The following is a 23466-nucleotide window of genomic DNA, read 5'->3' as shown; positions in this document are numbered from 1 at the left end:
GAATAAAAAGATACATTTGATTTCAGTCTGTAACAGCCAGTGTAATTTATGATATTTGTAAAGGTTAGCTTTATTTTTTTTTTAAATTCACTTTTCATTGTCTCAGTCTCGTTCAGGATACTTCCCTACCGCCCCCCACCTGACACTGCTGTTTTCACATAAAGACGCTCTATAGTTCTGCAGTGTATCACTATACATACGACCACGTGTTTTTTTCCCCCAATATTGCCAGTCCCCACGTGTTGCTGTATGCTGTTTCTTTTGTACTCCCGGACATGCAGAGGAAAGCCTAGTAAAAAGCAGTAACTTCAGCGCTATATGCAATCATCAGACACTCCCCATCTGATACTGCTGTTTTCACATAAAGACGCGCTAAAGCTCTGCAGTGTACTGAAGTGTCTGCATGCACTTTTCGTGGCATTATACGTGTATTTTTTGAGCATGCCCATGTAGCTCAAACACAGGAACATATGTTGATGTAAAAGTATAACAAAACAGGTGCACTTTTATTCAAGACTATAACCGAAGAAAAAAGAAAGCAAGTTACAGTAGGCGGTTGATATGACAGCTTGCGTGGTGCAATGCTAAGAACTGCTGATTTCCATTCTGTGCTATATAACTGTTAACATTTGAATCTGATGATTGCATATAGCGCGGTCTTATTCAGTGTGCGCAAGAACATGCAGGTGGCCAGTTGCTGCGTGCTACAACGCACATTTTAAAAAAAGAAAGAGACAAATATATGTGTAGTTCTGAAGAAATCATTTTATGACGCGAATAGTACCAATCAGAAAATATCGTCGAAGTAATGCAATATTATTTGAAAACGAACAGCGTCAGATCGGGTGTGAAGTTATACTGGCGCTGTTTGAGTCAGATCAGAAGCTGAATAAGCAGAAAAAGCTCCTGTTCTGACTCTAAGTAAAAAAGCATGAATTAATCAACAGAAATAACCGCGATTGACATTTTAAAGATAACGATTTACAGTGCATACCAATTTATAAATTCAATGTCCGTTTGAGGAAAAAAAAAACACTTTCTTCAAAGCTGGGAAACGAACTCACGTCTCTGTAGCACGACAGGGCTGTTGTGCCCCAAGTCAGCAAACCGTATCGTTAAGCCACAGAAGCTGTTGTAGCATCCTTGAACTTTTTGTGAAAATGTTTATTTGATGTTTGGACTTAAGGCTTCACAGATTCTATAGTTTATGCCTACATTTTGTAACATTTATTACTAAAATATGAAAAAGTTTCTGTTTTAGCAATGTGTTTACACAGATTACTGTAGAAACGGAACACGCATGAAATGCATGTATTCCAAATAGCGATCTATTATTTTCATTCTAAAACTCCAGCAGTTCAGTCACTCCCAGATAATCAAACAAGCCATGAGCTGGGAAAACTTAGTGAACGTTCTGCGACGGTGGGGGATGGAATAGCCGGCTGCTCGCTGCTCCTCTTAATCGGCACATTTAGAAGACAAAAGAGAGGCGAGAACGGTTTTAAGGTGGGCCGGATCTATGAGTTTTTTCGTAGACTCTGGTAATTCTAGTGTTAAGGAGATTAAATATTACTGAAGAAAGAAAAAAAAAAAACTAAAACAGCCAAATGGGGCTATGCATACGAACTTAAAAGGTTTAAATAAAACAGAAATATATACCTTTATTTTTACTTCCTTAACTTGTGGAGGGTGTATCCTGTAGCAAAGCCCTAAGTTTTTTCATGAAAGCCCCTTTCAGTCAATAAGCCTTAAAAACAGGTGTAAAGCTAAACTTGCAGCACCGCTATTCAATTACACTTGCCTAACGCCACTCCTAAGGGGAGATACTGTGGGATCTGGGCATCCGTCAAAGCACCAATCACAGGCCCGATTAGAAAGCGGGAAGCTGTGATTTGTCGTCTCCCTCCCATGTAACAATCACAGCCCGTGTTACAACGCACTATGTATGTATGTATGTATATATGTATATATGAAGAGGATGGATGGATGGATGGATGGATGTATATGTGTGTGTTTATGTATGTGTGTATATGTATGTGTATATATATGTTGATATGTGTATATATGTATATATATGTGGATGTGTATATGTATATACTGTATATATATATATATATGTATATATATCTATATGTAGATATGTGTATATATGTATATATGTATATGTATATACATGTTTACATAACCTCTTTAACACACTACTTCTCCGCTGCGAAGCGCGGGTATTTTGCTATATATATACAGTGGAACCTCGAGATACGATCACCTCTGTATACGAGAAATTCAAAATACGAGGAAAGTATGAGCGAAAAATTCAGATCTAAATGCGAGCATTGGCTCGCGTAACGAGCCACGAGCCAGGCTGTGGGTATAGCTCTCAGCTTAGCGAGGGGGCGTGGTAGCAGTTGCGAGCCGCGATCTGCGGTGTCTGCATTTCTCACTTAAGTGCACAGGTGGGAAACTGCCCACATCCATGATTGTTCCTGTGGTTGATGGGCTGCAGCTGCCATGTCCTCCCCGAATATATAGAGAAGCGCGAGCCGGTTAAGGGGGAGAAGAAGTAAAAGAAAAGAGAGGAGAGGAGAGGAGAGAGAACGGAGGTTGCGGCAGTCAGGCAGGCAGTCGGTGCGGGAGAGCGAGCGAGCGTGTGCAGGCTCGCGTGTAGCTGAACAGTGAGCTGAACAGGCGAGCCAAACAGCTGAAGCAGGACGGTGTAGAGAAGGTCAGCTGCATTAAGAGTGTCTCTCCTGTTGCAGAGCCCGCAGATGAGACACTAACAGAGAAGAAGCACCGGGGATTGTCATCTGTTTTTTAAAGACTGCATTCTTTTGACGTTTTAACCTTGTGTTAAAGGATTGTTATTCCTGTGTATTTTAAACCTCCACTTCACAACTGTTTTAAGGATTATTTATTTAAAGATTTATTGAATGCTCTACTGCACTTTAGACACCTGTTTTGATTCTTTTAATAATCAGTTATATTATTTACCAGAGTTATTTATTAAAGGTAGACTACAGTATATATAATTTATCAGTGTTATTTGTTAGGAAAATTGATTTTTATGTTAATATATTTGGGGTGCAGAACGGATTAACTGGATTCCCATTATTTTCAATGGGGAAGTTTGTTCTAGATATGAGAAATTCGCTATACAAGCTCAGTGCTGGAACGAATTAAACTCGTATCTAGAGGTTCCACTGTATATATATATATATATATATATATATATATATATATATATATATATATATATATATGTCAATGTATGTATGTATATATGTATGTCTATATTTATATATATATATATATATGTGCATATGTATATATATGTGTATATATATGTACATATGTATATATATATATGTAGATGTGTACATTTGTACAGTGATCCCTCGCTATATCGCGCTTCACCTTTCGCGGCTTCACTCTATTGTGTATTTTATATGTAAGCATATTTAAATATATATCGCGGATTTTTTGCTGGTTCGCGGATTTCTGCGGACAATGGGTCTTTTAATTTCTGGTACATGCTTCCTCAGTTGGTTTGCCCAGTTGATTTCATACAAGGGACGCTATTGGCAGATGGCTGAGAAGCTACCCAGCTTACTTTTCTCTCTCTCTCTCTTGCGCTGACTTTTTCTGATCCTGACGTAGGGGGATTGAGCAGGGGGGCTGTTCGCACACCTAGACGATAAGGACGCTCGTCTAAAAATGCTGAAAGATTATCTTCACGTTGGCTACCTTCTGTGCAGCTGCTTCGTGAAGTGACATGCAGCACGGTGCTTCGCATACTTAAAAGCACGAAGGGCACGTATTGATTTTTTTATCTGTCTCTCTCTCTCTCTCTCTCTGCTCCTGACTGAGGGGGTGTGAGCTGCCGCCTTCAACAGCTTTGTGCCGCGGTGCTTCGCATTCTTAAAAGCAAACAGCCCTATTGATTTGTTTGCTCCTTTGAAGAGGAAGATATGTTTGCATTCTTTTAATTGTGAGACTGAACTGTCATCTCTGTCTTGTCATGGAGCACAGTTTAAACTTTTGAAAAAGAGACAAATGTTTGTTTGCAGTGTTTGAATAACGTTCCTGTCTCTCTACAACCTCCTGTGTTTCTGCGCAAATCTGTGACCCAAGCATGACAATATAAAAATAACCATATAAACATATGGTTTCTGTTTCGCGGATTTTCTTATTTCGCGGGTGGCTCTGGAACGCAACCCCCGCGATGGAGGAGGGATTACTGTATATGTATATATATGTATATGTGGATGTGTATATGTATGTATATATATATGTATATGTAGATATGTGTATATGTAGATATGTACTGTATATATATGTATATGTATATATATGTTTACATAACCTCTTTAACACACTACTTCTCCACTGCGAAGCGTGGGTATTTTGCTAGTTAATAATAAAGGACCATTCTGCTCTCTCAGACTGTAAGGCTGTCCTGGTGGTTTCTACGAGCCTGATGAGTTAATTCCCCCCAGACTGGCTCGGTGAAATGCTCAGGTATGCTATTCAAAAAAATAAAGCAGGCCACCTTTTTTACTATTTGAAAGGTGGAGCACTCAGAGGGATTTAACCACTCCACCACCTTTTCCCAAAGAGCGTCAACCTGTTCTTGGGTAGATCTCTCAGGATCTAGTCTCCAGGTCTGCAACAACCTCACCTGCTGGTCTGGGGAATACCCACCTTTCCCTGGGGCCTTGGTCCCGGCGGGGAGGACAGCCCTCTCATTTGAGAGGGCATAATAAGTCCCTGTTGCTTACCCCACAGAGACCAGCCCACTTCTGTGTGTCCCGTCGACACTCTCCCTATACATTCTATGTGGCCTGGAACTAGACAAAGGGAGCTGAGTCTGCACCGGTTCTTTCCAAAATCTGGGACGAGCCCCCCACCCGGAAACTCACCCCGGTACTCTCCCACCAGTTCATAATTCAGGTCCGATCCCGTTTTCTTCTGGGATTCTTCCATCCTGCCGACTATGCCACTGTAACAAGAACGACCAAGAGACATTGGGAAGGTTTCCTGGCTGCAAAATCTGTTCAAAAGCAAAGATATGTTCACACGATTGAGTCCAAAACAGAACTGACTATCTTCTTAAGATGGTGGCTTTTTAAACCCCTGCAGGGGAAGTGATGTGATCAGGACCAGAACAGGAAGTGACGTCGTTGACTGCCCGAGAATGGTCTGCAAGGAATTGAAAGAGAGAATTAGCGCACTTCGCCACCCCCTGGTCCGGCATGGCACTACATTTATTCAGGCCCTTTGGTTGTCCCCTAAACATGTGTGTGTGATAATATATTTTTCACAATGTTATCTGAAAACATTAATTCTAGTTTCATATCCGAATGTATTTGAAAGCCACTATAGTAATGGGAGAGACATTCTTTTATTTTTATTCTTCTTAATTACAATTATGAATCTTTTTACAGAATTTTGAACTAATGGTAGAGTAGTAGCAGAATGGTTTGAACAGCTTGACAGTATAGAATAATTCTCATATTGTGCATTTTAGACCAGAATTTAATAAAACATACTTTCTTAATCACATGTAGCTTCCTGAGCAATACAATGCTAGTTTTCCTTGGCAAATTAAAGTTTGGTGTTGTTTTGGTTTCCTGATCACATTGCCTATAAAAGACAAGTTCTTTTGTTTTGGCTGTCAGTTTCTCTCCATATGTATGAACCCTGCATGAGTTACTTGTTTATGAGCTGTTAAGTTTAATCCTCTTTAATCATTCTTGCTCTTAGTTGTATTTCCTCTATATGGCAATCAAAGCACATTCACCCAGGTTCTGTTTTGGGATTTGTTTCTTGTTTCCCTTGTGTCAGTGTGGGTTGTTCTCAGAGTACTGTACACTGGTTTTCCTACCAGTTTTTAAGACTCACTTGTTGACTTAATTGACAACTTGAAACTACTAGGTCTCTTTCATTTGATAATATAAATTGTCTTATAATGAACGTGGGCTCTCAGTTAGTGCCTGCCTTCTGAAAAATCACAACCCGGGCAGCTGCTGTTTTATTTCACCTAGCATTCCTCTTTTGTTTGTAGTTCAAATGCCATCTTATGTCTGTTTTGTTCATTGTTTATGCTTACATTGTTGATTATTTAGTTTCTTAATTTTTAAGCATTTATCATGATTCTTGTGTTTTCTGCGTGGTCCCCCAAGAGGTGGTATCTATCACCATCTAGGAACTGGCCTTAACCCTATAAATGTGGGGAGAACCCACAATACCTTGCATTTCAATCTGAATGCACTCGTGGTGTGGTGAGTTCTCTTGTAATTTTCTTTGCTTTTGTGATTTGCAAGATATTTTGAACCTGTGCTGTGTTATTTGACTTCACCTCTTGGATTTCAGATTGGTATTTTGTTTGAATTTGGGATTGCTTTTTATAGGAATTGCCTCTGTCTTTTGTGCTGTCCAGAGCTTCACAGTATAACAGAGCCTTTCTCTGTGAAATAAGTATTTTATTTTTAAAGATTCTACATGGTCCTTTTTGTTTCAAGCTGGGGTTTGATGGTAAACTCCCAGGTGGGCATTTTTGGAATTCTTCTAGACTTATATGCTTGGGAACTCATGAGTTTATAACAGCTGCAGTTGTCACCCTTTATAAGGCTAATCCTGAGTTTATGCAGCCCAGCCAAGGATGTGTGCTGGGTTGTGCTAGTGTTTCCCATACTGCAGCTGAGTTTTTCTCCCATTGGGCAAAAATGGCAAGCAAGAATACTTTAATTTCAAAATTTCATAACCATAATGGATGAGGTTGAAATTGACCATAGAATGAAAGTGCAGTAAGAACATTAGCAAATTGGATAGTACAACATAGCCATACTGCTACTGAAACTGGATTTATGTCAAGATCCTGTCATATCCAAATTTTTCTGGAGAACTTTTGGTAAATGTTGGTTTCATCTTAAAATTGGTAAAAACTCTTTAAGTGCAGAAACACACATGCACACACAAGATTCTTTGAGCTAGCAGGTGCTCATAAATCTCTGACAGGGCATACCTTAATGCACACTTTTCCATTGGTTAACCCTGTTAATTGCTTGTATGAAGTGAATTGCTAAATTCAAGGCACTTTCTCTTGTAGCGTTCCATGAGCTATAGGTGACAGTGTATTTATAGGAGGTTTTCATTTGATTCAGTCATACATTTACTTACACATTTAGATGTTTTACTCTGGCTGTTGGCCTTCCTCTCTTTCTCATGGGTGGGGTTAAATTGAATTTAGTTTTGTTAAGTTTGACTTTATTGTATGGAATGTTACATGCTTTTAATAAGTTCAATTAAAGATAAAAAAAGCCATTTGGATGTAGTGGTAGTGCAACTATGTGTGGTAGTGCATGCTATAGTTTCCATTTTCCACTGCAGTAAAATATAAGATAATTGGCAAAAGTCAATTTATTGTTGTTATGCCTTTACTAGAATGAAAAGCATTTTTTGATTGTTTGACTGGTGCAGATGCATTTGGATATAATATAGTACATGGTGGAAGGACAGAGCTGACATAAATTCATTGGTAAACAATTTATAATAACTAAACATCACATATAAAAGTACATGTTGGTCTTTATTATCATTGAATGAGTGGAACTCACCAAGTTTGTTTTTGGGTTGGTCTGCTTTCACACCCTAAATTTAACACACTCATAAAGGCACACACAAACACACACAATAACAGACAATATATCACACAAGTACTAATTATGAATGATGCTTGCACAACTGGTAACTCTGAAGTACTCCACATAGGGTCTCACTAGCTACAGACTGAACAACACACAGGTGTCCCCAGATATAACCTGGATCTAAGGCAACCTTGGACCCAGAGAATAAACAGGCCTTTCATGTATTGTTAAAAGATGATGGCAAAAGCACATGGAAAAAAGAATTTCAGCAAATGCGAAGTGGAGACAAGGAAAATCATACTATTTGTTGGTTTAAGCAGTGGTATAAGCAACAAAATGAAGTTGATGGAGTGATCCAGCATGGCGGAAACACTTGAAAGTTCAAGTTCAGAAACTGACACAGTGCCCGAAATAAAAAAGAAGTCAATGTGAAAAACTAGTCGCAGCCCACCGTCTGTTTATTCTGTTTCAGACAACATTACAAACACTGACCCTTGTGCTGAGGACACAAATCCACATGGTGATGGTGCTGCTGTGTCCAGCCAATATTCAGATGCTGGCTGCACACACACCTCTGCCTCAGAAACCACTGGGCGAACATCTCGCTCTGTGCTGACAGACCATGTTCTCGACTCACAGAATGCAATAGTGGATGCTGTAAGAGGTTTAGCCAATGAACTAAGAAATATAAGGACTGTACTATGTGATATTGATCACAAATTAAATGAATTGGTTAAAAATAAATGCTGCCTTTGATTACCTGTTCTTACATTATGCTAATTACATTCAAAGGAAGTTGTAGCACTGTCCAATTTGGCTGATCATTGTGTGGGTCAGGTTCATCATACTGCATCTCTTCAGGTATGGGCAACCCACAATTATGTGACACATTATGCAGCACGTTACATGACTGAACAATGCGATAGACATTCTATGCACTATACAGCAGCACATTAATAGAGTGGAAATGCTTTCTATTTACATAAGCAAATTCATTCTCTGAAGGCGCCTTTATTACCAAAAGCCACAATAGATAGATTCCCTGCTCTTTACTTGGCTTTTTGTGGTGACTCACTATCCTTAAAAGTACTGCTTGCCTTTTCCACAGTAGTTGGAAAAAGAACCAGCTACTGAGCGGATTTGCTGTTTTTATAAGCTCTCTTGCTATAGATGATGTAATGTCATCTCATTCTTTTGGTGATTCATCCCTGGCTGATTTAACTTGTCCAACGCCGTTAAAATAGCAATATGCATGTACTTGACCACTATGATTACGTTTGGAAAACCGGACGTTGCTACGAATTGCGCTTTAATGTTTCCCAGTTCAGCCACAGTGTAAGGAAATCTTATCTGTATGGATGATAAGTTGATAATACCATCCCATACAGTTGGCATAGAGCAACTCAATGATGTTTGTGAAATACCCGATCGGTCTGCAAGTTCACATTGAAAAGCTCCTGTTGCTAAAATCCTGAGAGTGGTCAGAACTTGCAAAGGAGCAGGTAGAGCACAATTCTGCAAAGTCTGCCTTTGTAAAGCTGGCTCCAGTTCAGCACACTGCTCCAAGAGGATAGCTCTTGAAAATCAAAATTGACTTAGAAGCCAGTCTTCATCAACTATAAATACTCTCTCTCTTCTAATTCTTCCAATTGCGATGTCTTCTAATAATGCTAAAGAAGCTGTGGTAGTTGGAATAGTTTGGCCATTCTGTGTACCATTACATTGTTGCAGAATGATTACAATCAAGTATCTTAAATCTGTAAACAATATGCAGTTAATTTCAGTGAATTTGATAATCCCCACATCTTTGATGCGAATCTGAAAAAAGGAAGACCACACAGAAACAGTAGTATTGCTTTGATGCTGCATGCTGCCATTTTGCAAAACTGAGCAGAAAATTGTGTACGTAAGGTGAGGGGGCTGCCGTGATAATGTGCATGGCTTTATGGCAAGTTTAATTTTTATACATCTCAAAGTGACCATGGAAATGGGCATATACAACAAATTTGTGAGTACATATCATTTATACATGAGGCCCCTAGACACATAAATGTCCCTGGATATAACAGATCTAAGGTGACCTTGGTCACATAACAAATAGACACATAAAGGTTGTGTTCCCAGACCTAACTTAGACCTAAGCTGACACACCTTGATCTTCGAGAATAACATTCAGACACTTAGTTAAAACCACTTACCAAACATTTACTATGAGGTATACCCTTTTTGGGTTGTCACCATCAGCCTTATAAAACCTGAGAAAAAGAGTGTCAATCTCCTCACACTAGATGACCTGTATTTATTTTATACTTTAATCGTTTTAGAATTAATAACAAATTATATACATTTAAAAACAAAATAGTATTTATTAAAATAGAAATAATAGCAGTGAAAGTAAATATAGCAAAGTCTGGATAAGTATAGTCTTAGAAAGCTTACTGAAAATTAGCACTAGTGCCAAAAGAGGTGTTGTACTGGATAAGTTTTAGATCAGCAGGTGGACTGAGGCCATGAGTTGTGATTTTTAATGTCCAGACGAAATGGTGCCTCTTTCTCTAACATATCTCTGTCTTTGATGTTGCTCTTTCTTTGGTTCCTTGGACAGGTCATCATTTATGTCTAAAATACAAGTGAGGTTCCTAGTGATGGATGGTTCTACCCAACAGTATTAATCCTTGTACTTACTGTATTTGTTCATCTCTTGTTGCCAGTTATTTCACTATTAAGTTATACATCTTCTTGACTATTTTAAACTGAGTACCATAAAATACTTCAATAACAAGACAACATGCATCTAAGTTATAAACTAATGGTAAGTTATTGTCTTACAAGAAGATATAATGTACAGTTATTAATCAAAAGGGAGAAAGATTAAAAATTTGGTTAAATACTTTGTCTTCAAGTGTCCTGTAAATGCCTTTGTAAATGAGTTAAGTAAAGTGCCTTTAAGGGTATTATAAATCCCTTTTTAAATGAGTTAGGCCATTTATATTGCATTATAGTTATTTCAGCAAAATTTAAAAACTTACAATAGAGACAGTCTGCAGTTTTGAAAAATGATGACCTTATCCTCCAGAAAAAGTATAATTGAAGTAGCTGATTTGTTTTCTTGTTCTTTATCTGTTATTCTTTCCTTTTTACATTTTCAATTAGTATTACATTGCATTTGTTTACTGTTTACTTTTCTCATTTCTATTTCAACTTTTCAAACCATGATTTTGAAACTTAGCATTAAGTTAGAACCATATTTGTGTTATTAAAATAATCAGTCAGTTTTGTCACATACTGCCCCCGATCCCTGTAACAGGGTTAAGAAGTGTAAAGTAATACTGATTGTTTTAGTAGTTTTATTTTTCCATATATAGTACAGCAGCTGTGCGCAACCTACGGCCGCATGCGGCCGTGGGCAAGGACTTTGGCGGCCGTGGACGTGTATATTAAAGTGTACGTAATGGCGGCCGTGCAGGTGTAGGGTCTCTGGACTCCAGCGAGTAAGGGGTCTCAACGCCGCGGAATCTTTGTCGGCCGGGTCGGTATGGTGACGCCGAAAGCCGATTTGCTTACTTGAATATTAAGTTCGGTTGAAATGGGCTGACACCCAGGAGTACATTTGAAGTCACGTGACTAGCGGCTAGCCAATATGGAACTGAGAAGGAAATGGGCGTGTACGCCTGTACGGCCTTGTGGCTAAGTCCATACACTGCCTATCGCCATTAGCAAACGGTCATCATATGTGCGAAGCAGCGTTTTCCAGAATGAAATATCTGAAAAACAAGTACCGAACCCGATTGGTAGACAGCAATCTAGAGTCTGGAATACGGCTAATGGTCTCCAGCGAGTCCCCTGACTTTGCAAGTCTGTCTGCAAACATGCAAGAGCAAGGAAGCCATTAATGGCGATGTTTTCCAAACTTCCTGAAACAATTGCTGTAAAGGTTTTTTGTCCTATATGACGTTTCGTAGACATTTTTTTACATATGTAGACCAGTAAATTGAATATTGTCAGATATATCATACTCTGTTTTAATGTGTAATCTGTAAATTTTTACATAAATCATAAAACATTATTAAGTTTACTTGGACTTACTGGCGGCCGTTATTAAAGTAAAAAGTCTGTAGTGCGGCCGTCAATAGCGGAAAGGTTGCGCATGCCTGTAGTACAGTATACCTTGTTAGGTGAGAAGTAATGGAACATTTAATTGTATGCTTTATAGGATGACCAGATCAAGTACTGTATTTTATATAACACATCTTTATCTTTATAAAAAACATATATTTCCACTGTGCAAAGAAAACTAACAGATTGCAAAGTAGCTTGTGGTAATAAAATGTAATCCTGTCCCAGTTTGGTCTCTTTAACTCACTCCTGAAAATATGCTTTTCTTTACAGTCATGCTTTAAATTGTCCTGCTGTTTTTTCACTGCATTGTAAATATATGTATGTATATGTATGTAGTATACACTAGCATTTTAAAGGAGAAAAGAGAAGAAGTGCTGTCACAGATTAAGGTACAGTATTTCCACAACTATACAGGAATGATGAAAAGGATTCCTGCAAAACGTTTTCAAGTAATAAATAAATCACAGGACCTGGGCTAAATTCTTTGCCTGGGTAGCATTTTGACCTTTTCCATATCATTTTTCCCGGGCAATTCATGCCCGCCATTCCAAAGATGTTTGTATAATGATTAATTGGCAAGTCTTAGATGCCCATTATGACTGTGTGCAGGACTGCCTATATGTATGCACTGTTTGGCTTTGGCAGCAAAAGGATGGTTGGATAGATTCTGTATCAAATTGTATGACTTCTGATCAAAGTTGATTGTAATTTTTAACTACATACTTATTAATGATACTGATAACATTACTGTCACTCATTCAGTCAGTCATTTTCAAATCTGCTTAGTCCTGAAAGGGGTTGTGAGGCTAGGCTCTGCTGGAGCCTACCCCAGCTATCGTAGGGCACAAGGCAGGAACAAACCCCGGACATGGTGCCAGTCCATCACAGGACACACACGCACACTCACACACCCAGACCACACAGTAGGGCCAATTTAGGATCACCAGTTCACCTGACCTGCACGTGTTTGGACTGTGGGAAGACACAAGGAGAACATGCAAACTCCTGGTCTCCTTGCTGCTTGTTTTCTGAACTCATTTAAAGAGGTTCAAGAATAAAATGAGATGACTTTGTTAAATTGCTTTGCTGCTTAATATCTGAATTTAATGCAGATATATAGTTTTAATCAACTGAAACCCGTGGTCACGTACAGTATGTTTAACCTTTTTACAGCATTACTGTAAAAGCAGTGTTGGGTTAACATACAAGATCCAAGTTATAGTAGATCTGCTCCAGGGATCTTCTTTAAGTCCTTACCTGTTTGATTTGGTTATGTGTGTGTTGAGTCATGTGATAAAAGACCAGTCTGTCTGGAGTAGACTTTTTGCTGAAGACATTGTGTCGTGTAGCACCAGAAAAGAGGAACTGGAGAGCAAGTTAAAAGAATGGAGAAGGGCTTTGAAAGATAGAGGATTGAAGATAAATAGGAAGAAGACAGAATATATGAGGTTTAATGATGATGAGGATTCAGAAGTTAGCCTGTAATGAGAGATTAAGGGAGGATAAATTTAAGAATCTAGGGTTAGTGGTAGCCCAAGATGGAAAATTAGATGCAAAAATAACCCATAGAATTCAGTGTGGATGGAACATCTGGAAGAAGGGATCAGGAGTATTTGTATGAGAAGGTTAAAGGTAAGGTTTCTAAGACAGTGATAAGACCAGCTATGGTGTATAGAGCTGAGACATGGCAGTAAAGGGAGCATAGGGAAAGAAGTTAGATATGGCAGAAATTAGAATTGTTGAGGTGAATGCTTGGAGTTACAAAACAGGACAGAATAAGAAATGAGACAATCAGAGGTACAGCAAACATCAGAGAGATATGAAAGGATAGGAAATGATATGATAGGAAAGTGGGTTGAAGTGGTATGAATATGTGATGAGGGGAGAATGAATATGTGGGCAAAAGAATGATGGGAATGGAAGTAGAAGGGAAGAGGAAGCGAGGGAGGCCACAGCGTAGGTGGACAGATAAAGTATGAGAAGATTTGAAGGAAGAGGGTCTGACTGCGGAGAAAGTGCAGAACTGAGTTGTTTGGAGAATGATGATCAAGCATATTGACCCCACATACAAGTGGGAATGGACAAAGAGGAAGAAGAAGGTGAAGAAAAAGAAGAAGCAGCATTGCTGTAAATCATTAATGTATTATTAAGGCTAAAATTCTTAAATGTATAATCAATTAGATACTTGGATTGGTTTTATTGTTTATGTATATGTTTAACAAATGTTAATACTATCTTTCACACTAAGTTATTTTAGACTTGAAGAGAATGTTATTTTATGTTATGAAATAGGTAAGCACTAAAGGTCCTTAGCAGCTCAACTGAGACTTGGCATATTTTAGCATTTTAACTGTGTATTGTAGAGTATGTGGCTAAATGTATCAGTTGCTTGTCCTGCGTATTGTTTTATTCACTTAACCTTTTCTGTGTGGTGATATTTTTATTCCTTTTTCCACAGACCCTGTTACTGTTCCTAATGCTCCAGTAACAGCACTGGTAGGTGAATCTGTCATTCTTCCTTGTCATCTCTCGGCTGAAATCAGTGCTGTTGAGAAGGAGGTCAGATGGTACAGATTCAGAAATAACAAATTCTCCATTGTACTGAGCTATGTACCCAAGAAAAGCATACTGGAGATACAAAATGAAGAATACAGTGATCGAGTTAATTTTTTCATCCAAGAGATGGAAAAAGGCAATGCATCTCTGCAAATAAAGAATACTGCATTTTCTGATGAAGGAGAGTATAAATGCTGCATCATATCAGATAATCTTCATTGTAAAAGTGTAAAGCTTCTTGTACCAGGTAATATGATTAAGTACTACCTTTCATTAAGACATGTTGACAGAACCTGTGTATTGGATAGGTCTTAATATGCTGTTTGACAGCCATGCCTATTTAGCAGTTATTTGCTGAAGGGGGCTTCCATTGACATCTCTTGTACCGGTTTTAATTAACAGAGACAGATCATATAAAAAGAGGAACATTCCACTTGACTGGTATGAATTGAAGAAGTGTTTGCTTCGTTCAATGGAAATTATTTAGAAGCATCACATACCATTTACTGTATATCATTACATGTTACAAATACTGTAACCGACTCTCCCCCCCCCCCCCCCCACCAATAATGCATCTTATGCTCTCAATAAGAAATAGCCAACTGATAATGAAATTTAAGAATCAACCTGAGTTAAACCTTACATTAGCTGTGACATAGCTGACTATTATTCTGCTACCTTTGACTTAAGTCCCCACATGTACTGTATAATATCACCTATATTTCTTTATATTTGAAGAACAATTCACAAAATCAGTTTGTATACTGATTCAATCAGCATTGCAGTTTACTGTTCTTTGTTTTTTGTTTTTAATTTCCTCACAATGGATATATAAAAGATAAAAGGGTATTATAATTATACAGCTATATGTACCTCTGTCCAAAAAGGGAGAGCAGAAATTAAACAAATGTAATAGAGTTGTTCGCAAATACTGCTGTAACTGGAGTGATAATAACAGCTTTGCATATTCAGTTTTTTTAGGTATAACACTGAAAAGGCTTCCCAAAGTAAAAAAAACAACAAACTGAGGAGTGCTTGATAAGTTTAATACATTTTTTACAGTAAATAAAATAATGCATTATTCTGAGGGTAGTTTTTCTTCCACTTTAGTAGAAGGATTCCAACAGTTTATTGTAAGTTATCACAGCTCATTGTTCTCTAAGTAATAATGGTATTCTTTAAGTAATAATGCCCCATTCAGTGTCACTCCATTAAAGCCAATAGGGTTAAAAAGTGAATATCCCAAATCATGTGACCCAGGGAAAAAGACATCTGACATCATACTTCACAAAAAATGTTTTGCCCTGGGTGAATTTTTGACAGTTTACAACAAGTCAATGGGGATATAAAATTCTGAGATCAGTTTGTCTTCATAGGCTAATAAGCGACCTTAATAGAATAAAAAATGCTTCTACCAAAATTTAAACTACTATATACTTTTTATTTATCAATGCTATGCCATTGAATGTTATTCTTTTGTTATTTACTTACAAGCTCTAATTTACCAGGAACTCATTTATATTCTTGCTTTGACCTTCTGACAGTATGTGAGACTACACTGTGCAATGATGGTAGTGTGGCAACATCAAGTGGCTTCATGTTAAACTGGAACATCTCACACTCCCATAAGCATGTTCTTTATAGGGGTATTGGTAGTAAAGTTTTGTGATGGGTTATAGTGGATAGACAGGCATGCTCTAATACCAGGCAGTAAAACTTTATATGTAAGTAGTAAATCAAGTGACAACAGGATTGAGTCATTTGAGTTATGTCCAATTTTGTCAATTCTTAAGAGTGTAACACCCATGGAATGCAGTTACAGAAAATTTGAAGACATTGAATTCTGTGTCTCTCTACTTTTTCATGTAATGTTAAAATGAACAAATGATTGTCTTATACTATAGGTTATCAAATTGACTCAGATACCTTTTCAGGCTAGCCTGCAATTGTTTCATCCATCCATCCATTATCTAACCCGCTATATCCTAACTACAGGGTCAGGGGGTTCTGCTGGAGCCAATCCCAGCCAACACAGGGCACAAGGCAGGAAACAAACCCTGGGCAGGGTGCCAGCCCACCGCAGCAATTGTTTCATGAGACCATTTATTTGATTGCTTGTCTAAGCTGTCCTTTCCCTTAACAATGGTGCAGTATTATTCACATTCCCATGTAGTTTGGCTATGCTTGAGCACAAACTAGAATTAACATGAACTTGTGTGCCTTTTCAAAGCAATATCTGTTACATTTTACAGAAACATAGTTTTCACAGAAGATTTAATTGTCTACTTAAATATATGAGTTAATCTTATTTGTCAGCTTCTTTTTATAGAAGAGCCAAAGTTTTACCATTTGACCTGATGCTCGAAAAGTCACCCTCTGCTTCACTGTGAACCAAGAAAGCTTAAGTGATTAACATTTTTTGCATTATTTCTCATTTTGTCTATCATTGCTGTTTTTCATCTCTTTCTCACAGTGGGTCTGAATATAACTGAAAATGTTAATGCCATCTTGGGTACAAGTATTATGCTCCCTTGCTATCTTGACCCTAAGGTGAGTGCTGAAGATTTGGAGCTGAGGTGGCAAAAGGATGGACTTGCTACTTCAGTCCTTCTTTATAAGAACAAAAAAGTGGTGACAGAGGAGCAACATGAAGACTACAGAGAAAGAGTCCATCTGTATACAGATTTAAGAAAAGGAGATTTGAGTCTGGTAATTGAAGATGTCAGAATTGCAGATGAAGGCAAATACACCTGCTCTGTAAAGGCAGTTACTCAAGAAAATGAAGGAAGTTTATACCTTAGTGTTAGTGGTAAGTATGCAACAATATTATCACTTTCTTACAGCAACAGAAACCTGTACTTCTTTACATGTCAATCTAAAGAAAGTTTTTTTTTTCAGTCAGTGTATGAACTGTATCTAATTGAGTGAGTTTCTTTGGTGAGATTCTTACTAACTCTCAACTTTTTCAGTGAGCCAGTAATCCTTAATACTGTGGAGTAATTGACTTTAATTTCTTTAAAATTGTTGTTTTCCCTACCAAACCCATGGACATCAAAAGTACTTATGGAAACAACTCCATTTCTCATATGTTATTTCTTATGTGTGGTAAAGAACAAACAAAATCAAGTTTCTCATATCTGTGTGTATAGATGGGTTCTTCAAACTACTTTTCGTTGGTATGTATACCTTATGGAAACTGTGATTAATTGAGGGGTTCACATGTTCTTATAAACATGCTAATTCTTATTTACATATGTATTTTCCTATTATCAGCATACAATTCTGTTAGCTATATAGTACATAGAGTTTGTGAATGCAAACTGTGTTTTCTTTGTGTTTTTCCAAAGTAAAAAAGAACAGTACATATTCTGCCATAGCCTTCAAACAGTTGGCTAACTCTTTACCATTGATATGTAATGCATCATGAAAATTTGGCAATCCTGTGCTTTTTCATTTGAAAAAATCTTATAACACTGTATATAGGAGTTTGTGCTGTTACCAAAAATTTATATCACAGTATATTTAAAAATGCTAATGTTTTCTGTATATTTTGTGTCAAGGTGTATGAGCATTTATATATACTTTTCATACTTAAACTAATTTACTGTTTTCATTAAATTCCAGTTTTGAGGAAAGCCAAATTTCATAGGTTAACAGTGGCTTATTCTTAGGTGATGTCTTTTTCACTTTCCATAAAGAGATTCTAAAATGTATGCATTGAGCAAAATGATAAATTAGAACAGAACAATAAATAAACAAAGCAATTTATTGTGTTTGCCTTATATTTATACTTGAACACAGTATATGCTATACAATAGGAAATTAAATAAGATATAGAATAAAAATTAAGTATTAAATTCCAAGTTCCTTTTTGGCTCCAACGAACATCAAGCAAACCTAACCAGACTTTAATGTTGTCTTTCAAAGGCCAATCTCTTTGTGAATATTACATACCAGGAAAACCAAACAGTCTGCAGTCTTCAGTGCAGATTGTGACAGCAGACAATGTTTCCACCAGTGTTGATGGCCCTCTGTGAAATGGCACTGGTGGCAGAAGTGTACAAGAAATTCCTAGCCAGCATGACTAGACATAGAAAATGTGTTTCATGATGTCACCACCACTTTAAGGGGTCTATGTCAGTGTCTAAGTCCAGGCGTTACGTGTAGCTTATTGGCCCCTCTTGAATAGTCTGTTCTTTTTAGGAAGATGCTATGCTCAACTCTGTACTGCTCTGCTTTTTTTAAAAGCTAGCCAAATTCTTCCTTCTTTTTACCATTGGTTCCATAACTGCTGTAGATTCTGGGAGAGAGGATGATGCAGTTAATACTGTATGTCTGTCGTGCTGTTCAACCAGCTGATGTTTGATCTCTTCTGCTGCTTTAATTATTCTGTTGTCCAACTTTTCATTCTTGATGCAGGTTGTTTTAAATAGGGGATCATCCAGGGATACCATGTATATAAGGTGCTGTGTGAAAGGATTTGAGCATTTTTCATTCATTTCATTTCAAGCTGATTCTACATGGAAGTGTGTCCAGTTGCTCTTGGATCCCAGTCCTGATGGTTTCCAGTGCAGCCACTCTTGTCCTTGTGTTCTGCTGTGTCTGATTTCGATTTCTAGGTCTTTATATTTGGTGATCTTTTCTGCCTCCTTGCTCAGGACATTGTTGTCATATGGGATTGCCACATTGATGAAGACACACAAAGTGGAACACAAAGTCTGGCTTATTGGCGGTGATGGTACGGTTTGTGGGAATAGTCTTGTTCCATAAGATGACATAGTCTATGGTGCCAACAACCGCATCTGGTATATGCTTGTGCCTCTTGTCTGTCATCGCAACACCCAGCTGTTGGCATAATGCCCAGTGCAGGTACATACTGACTTTGTTGTGACTTCGAAGCCAGTACACGGCATCCAGACACTATTTGGCAGATAGTCTCTTCAGGTTCACCTCATAGATGGCTGTGACGAGGCTTTTGGTTTCCCACTTGAGACCTGCACTTCAAAGCCATGAACTGGCCCTGCAATAGCTTCTCTTTGTTGTACTGCATCCTGGCCTCCATGATCTTGGACTTGAGTAATTGCTTGGTTTTATCGCCTAGTGGCCTTGAGCAGCCTATACCTTTTCTTTTTATCTAATGGCCTCTCTTCACAATGGACTTATGCTTGAGCAGTGCTTGGCGGTGTTTGAGTAGCAGTTGCAGCAGCTACCCACTAGTCCGCTCAAGATTTTCACACAGACCTCCTTTGCTATCTCCAGCTCTAAAAGTCCTCAGAGTCCTTCGCATTGTAAGATGTAGAGATACTCTATGTCTGCTTTTGGGTACAGAAGGCTGTGCATCGGGAGGTATTTTCTGCTCTTTCGATCCATGTTCTTTAACTCCAAAGATGACGTCAACACAGTATGATGCCAAAGATCTTATTGTGTAAATTGAGCTCTCTCTTCAGGAAATGTTGCACTCAACAATAGTATTCCTTAGTGATCTTGGATTTTATCAGCTTGTGTTTGATGTCATCATTGTAGTCAACTAAAAGGTACTTATACGCCTCACTTGCTTCTAGGATCTTGATTGTCTCTTTGTTGTTCTTCACTATGTCAGGAGCTGCTACAAGCTTGCCATTTTGGTACATTTGTCAAAGCTGAACTCCATCCATATGTTGTCACTGAACCACTTGAACAGGGCTAGTTCCCGTGTTTATTTCGTCATCACTTCATGGATAGAGGTTCAGGTCATCCATATACAGCAAGATGCTGATTCACTGGCCTGTCTCAATTTCAAACCCCACTTGTTTTCTGTTGAAGATGCCGCTGAAAGGTATCATGGCAGTGTAAAAAAGCAGAAGAGACAGGGAGTCACCTTGGAAAATTCCTCACTTGTTGTGTATTTCATCTGTCTGGATGGAACCAGATTCATCCTGGTTCGCCATGTTCTTTGTGCACTCTTCAAGAACCAGGTGATTATTGGACTGACTCGGTAGAGTTTCAAGCTGTGCAGGATCCAGCTGCATGGCAGACTATCAATGGCCTTCTTGTAGTCTTTCTAGGCCCTGCTCAGATGCTTCCTATTGCTCTTCACATGTCTAATCACAATCTTGTTGATGAGTAGCTGGTCCTTGCATCCTCAGCTTGCTCGATTGCAACCTTTCTGCTCCTCAGGGAGCATACTGTTGCTGAGCAGGTGATCGTAGAGCCTGTATGCATTGAATGCAGTGAGCACTTTGTTGGTAGGCATGTGACTGTGCAGTAGTTCTTTGGATCCTTGGTGCTCTTACCCTTAAATAGTAAGACCGTAATACCCTTGGTCATCAAGTCAGGCATCAGACAAGGTTCATGGAATCACTTTGTTCAGTGCACTCATTAGTTGACTTTGGAGAGCCATAAATGTCTTAAGCCAGAGGTTCTGGAGTTTGTTTAGACCAGGCGCCTTCCAGTTATCGCATCAACAACTTTACTGACTTGGAACCGGCACCACTGCTCTTCTGGCATGTTTTTGTATCAAGTGGCCTCATGTTGAATCCATAGAGCATTCTTTTTATGTTCTTTCTCTTCTGACTGGATCCCTCTCCAGACGTTTGTCCTTATCTGGTGGTTCGTGAAGCACAGTCTACCTCTTGTTTAGCTGTCGACACAGGAGCTTGATGTAGACTACAATTAGCTTATTCTGGTGGTAATGTTTAAAGTATTATAATATTATAAATTCTTCTTCTTCTTCTTATTCTTATTCTTATTCTTATTCTTATTATTCTTATTCTTATTCTTATTATTATTATTATTATTATTATTATGGACCACCAATCATATCTGCACATATATATGTCATTATGTAACTTGTTTATTTTCTATTAGCAGCAGTCCTATCTAATAACATCTTAAAACATTTTCATTGCTTGTTTGAACATGCATCCTAGAGAGTAAACATTTTAGTATAAACGATGCAAAGATTTATGCACAGCACCTGGTAGCCAATGTTTTCTATGTCTACTAGTTTTCTCAAATTTGATGAGCAGTGTACTCCTAGATTTTCAAAATTTGTGGCCCGTCACAATAAGTGAGCCTAGCAACTCCGTGCTGAAACATCTAATCAGAGAACCATTGTTTGCACCCTCCCCACTCTGGAACAAATCTACACCTCCTGATGCCGCATAAAAGCAATAGACATTTCACAGGATTCATCACATCCTGGTCATTGCCTCTTCCAGCTTTTGCCTTCGGGCAAGAGATACAGAGCAATAAAAACCAGGACAAACCGCATTAAAAACAGCTTTTATCTGGGTTGGTCTCGTCCGTTTATAGGAGATGGACGTCTGAAGCAGAGCTCCGCTAGCAGCGGCTTTATTTTCCCACGTATTTCATATTATTTAGAGGTATCCTATATTTCTTCCGACCAAGGAACGTCCACTACAATATATAAGCATGAGTAACAAAAAGAAAAGTCAGAAAGAACCGGAAAAGAAACTTAAAGCTGCATCAAAGTCTGGACAGACATCCGGCCCGAGTGCAACGTATGGCCTCTCGGAGACTGACCTGGAACAGGCAGACGAATGCGCAGATTTCCTGGGACCCCGCTCCATTGTATCGTCTCCTGTCGAGAGTGAAAAACAGCTTTTATCCAAAAGCAATCATGGCCCTGAACTCAGAATAAAACTGCTCCATATCATTCTCCCAATGTGCAATATAGACCATAAGTCAACCAGTGCAATTTGTATATATAAAAAGTGCAATTTCTATATTTTGTAAAGTACTTTTATGACTATTCGGTTTGTTATTATTTTCTCTCTTCTTGTCTTTTTAACTCTTATGCCTCACACTGAGTCAACTGCACCTTCAATTTCGTTGTTCCTATGTTAACATCTATCTATCTATCTATCTATCTATCTATCCATCCATCCATCCATCCATCCATCCATCCATCCATCCATCCATCCATCCATCCATCCATCCATCCATCCATCCATCCATCCATCCATCCATCCATCCCTGCAGTCTTGTTCATTTAGTTACCACCTAAAATTCATGACATTATGTTAAGTGAAGAACAGCAGTGTAGATTGTCTCGTAAACTGACATATTTGTTCAAAGAATGTAGCATCTTTTTCACTGGTATCTTCTGTTATAGTGTCATTAATACTGTTGTTTCTCAACAATCTCGTGCACTTCTGCTGTCACTTGTGAACCTCCACTTATGCAAGTCAAGTCATGTTTGCATAGAACATAATGTACATAGTGTAACGCAACCCATCTTACAATTATATATACAACAACTGTCTTTAAGTAGAACATCAAAGCTTGCCTTACTTTTTTAAAATGTTACCTAGGAACAGTAGTGTGCTGATGGCTGGTGATATAAATATATTCAAGCTGTAACACTGCCCGGATGGTAACTAACTGATATTCTAAGTTCTAAGTAAGCTATTCCAGGTAACATAGAAGATTTCTCTATGTGATTTAACATTTTTCTATATGGCATTATAGGTCAAAAATATAGAGATTATATGAGATTCTAGCATTTTCTGCCCAATGATTTTAACTCCCTCTCTGAAAAAGTTGCACAAAAAATAATCACCAATGCATCTTTTAGAGCATTTTAACATCATCTGTTGCAACCCAGGTAGTCAACGAAATGATTAAGATAAATTCACATTATTTGTGTTTGGATTACAATATATTGCTAAATAGCTACAAAATATAACAATAACAATAAAAGAATATATATATATAAAGAATATAACTACTGCAGTATGGCTAATTTATTAGTATGTTCCACAGTTCTTTACTTACTGCATATTTTTGCTGCTTTGGCATTAGATGTTATGGTCCTGCTGTGCTTTTCTTTCTCTAGTCAAGTCGGAGATGTGATGGAAGCTTCCAAATGAAGCACTCTACATATAACATAAATACAGTTTTTAGAACTGTGGTACTTTCAGCCAGAAAAATTGTGTGCTACCTACTTGCAACATGAACATAAGACCCATGTAGGAACAGAGTCTTAAAAAACTGACCTGTGCATGAGTTTCTTTATTAACACTGAGGGGTGGAAATATAAATAATTGTATTAGGAAATAGCAATGTTCTTGGGAGAAAAACTGTCTTTGTGACTTTTCATGAAATGTTTTTTAATACCTTAAACACAATGAAAAATCTGAAGATG

At 38.1% G+C, this 23466-nt stretch overlaps 1 protein-coding gene across 1 annotated transcript in view; it reads left to right on the top strand.

Moving 5' to 3' along the window:
• The window catches only part of LOC114644521 (cell adhesion molecule DSCAM-like), a 647203-nt gene that overhangs the window by 609187 nt on the left and 14550 nt on the right, over positions 1-23466 (top strand). The gene's annotated exons all lie outside the window — the stretch shown is intronic.

The sequence above is a fragment of the Erpetoichthys calabaricus genome, chromosome 2 (genome assembly GCF_900747795.2).
Source record: "Erpetoichthys calabaricus chromosome 2, fErpCal1.3, whole genome shotgun sequence".
NCBI classification, from domain to species: Eukaryota; Metazoa; Chordata; class Cladistia; order Polypteriformes; family Polypteridae; genus Erpetoichthys; species Erpetoichthys calabaricus.
This window is presented reverse-complemented; position numbering and strand designations above follow the sequence as displayed.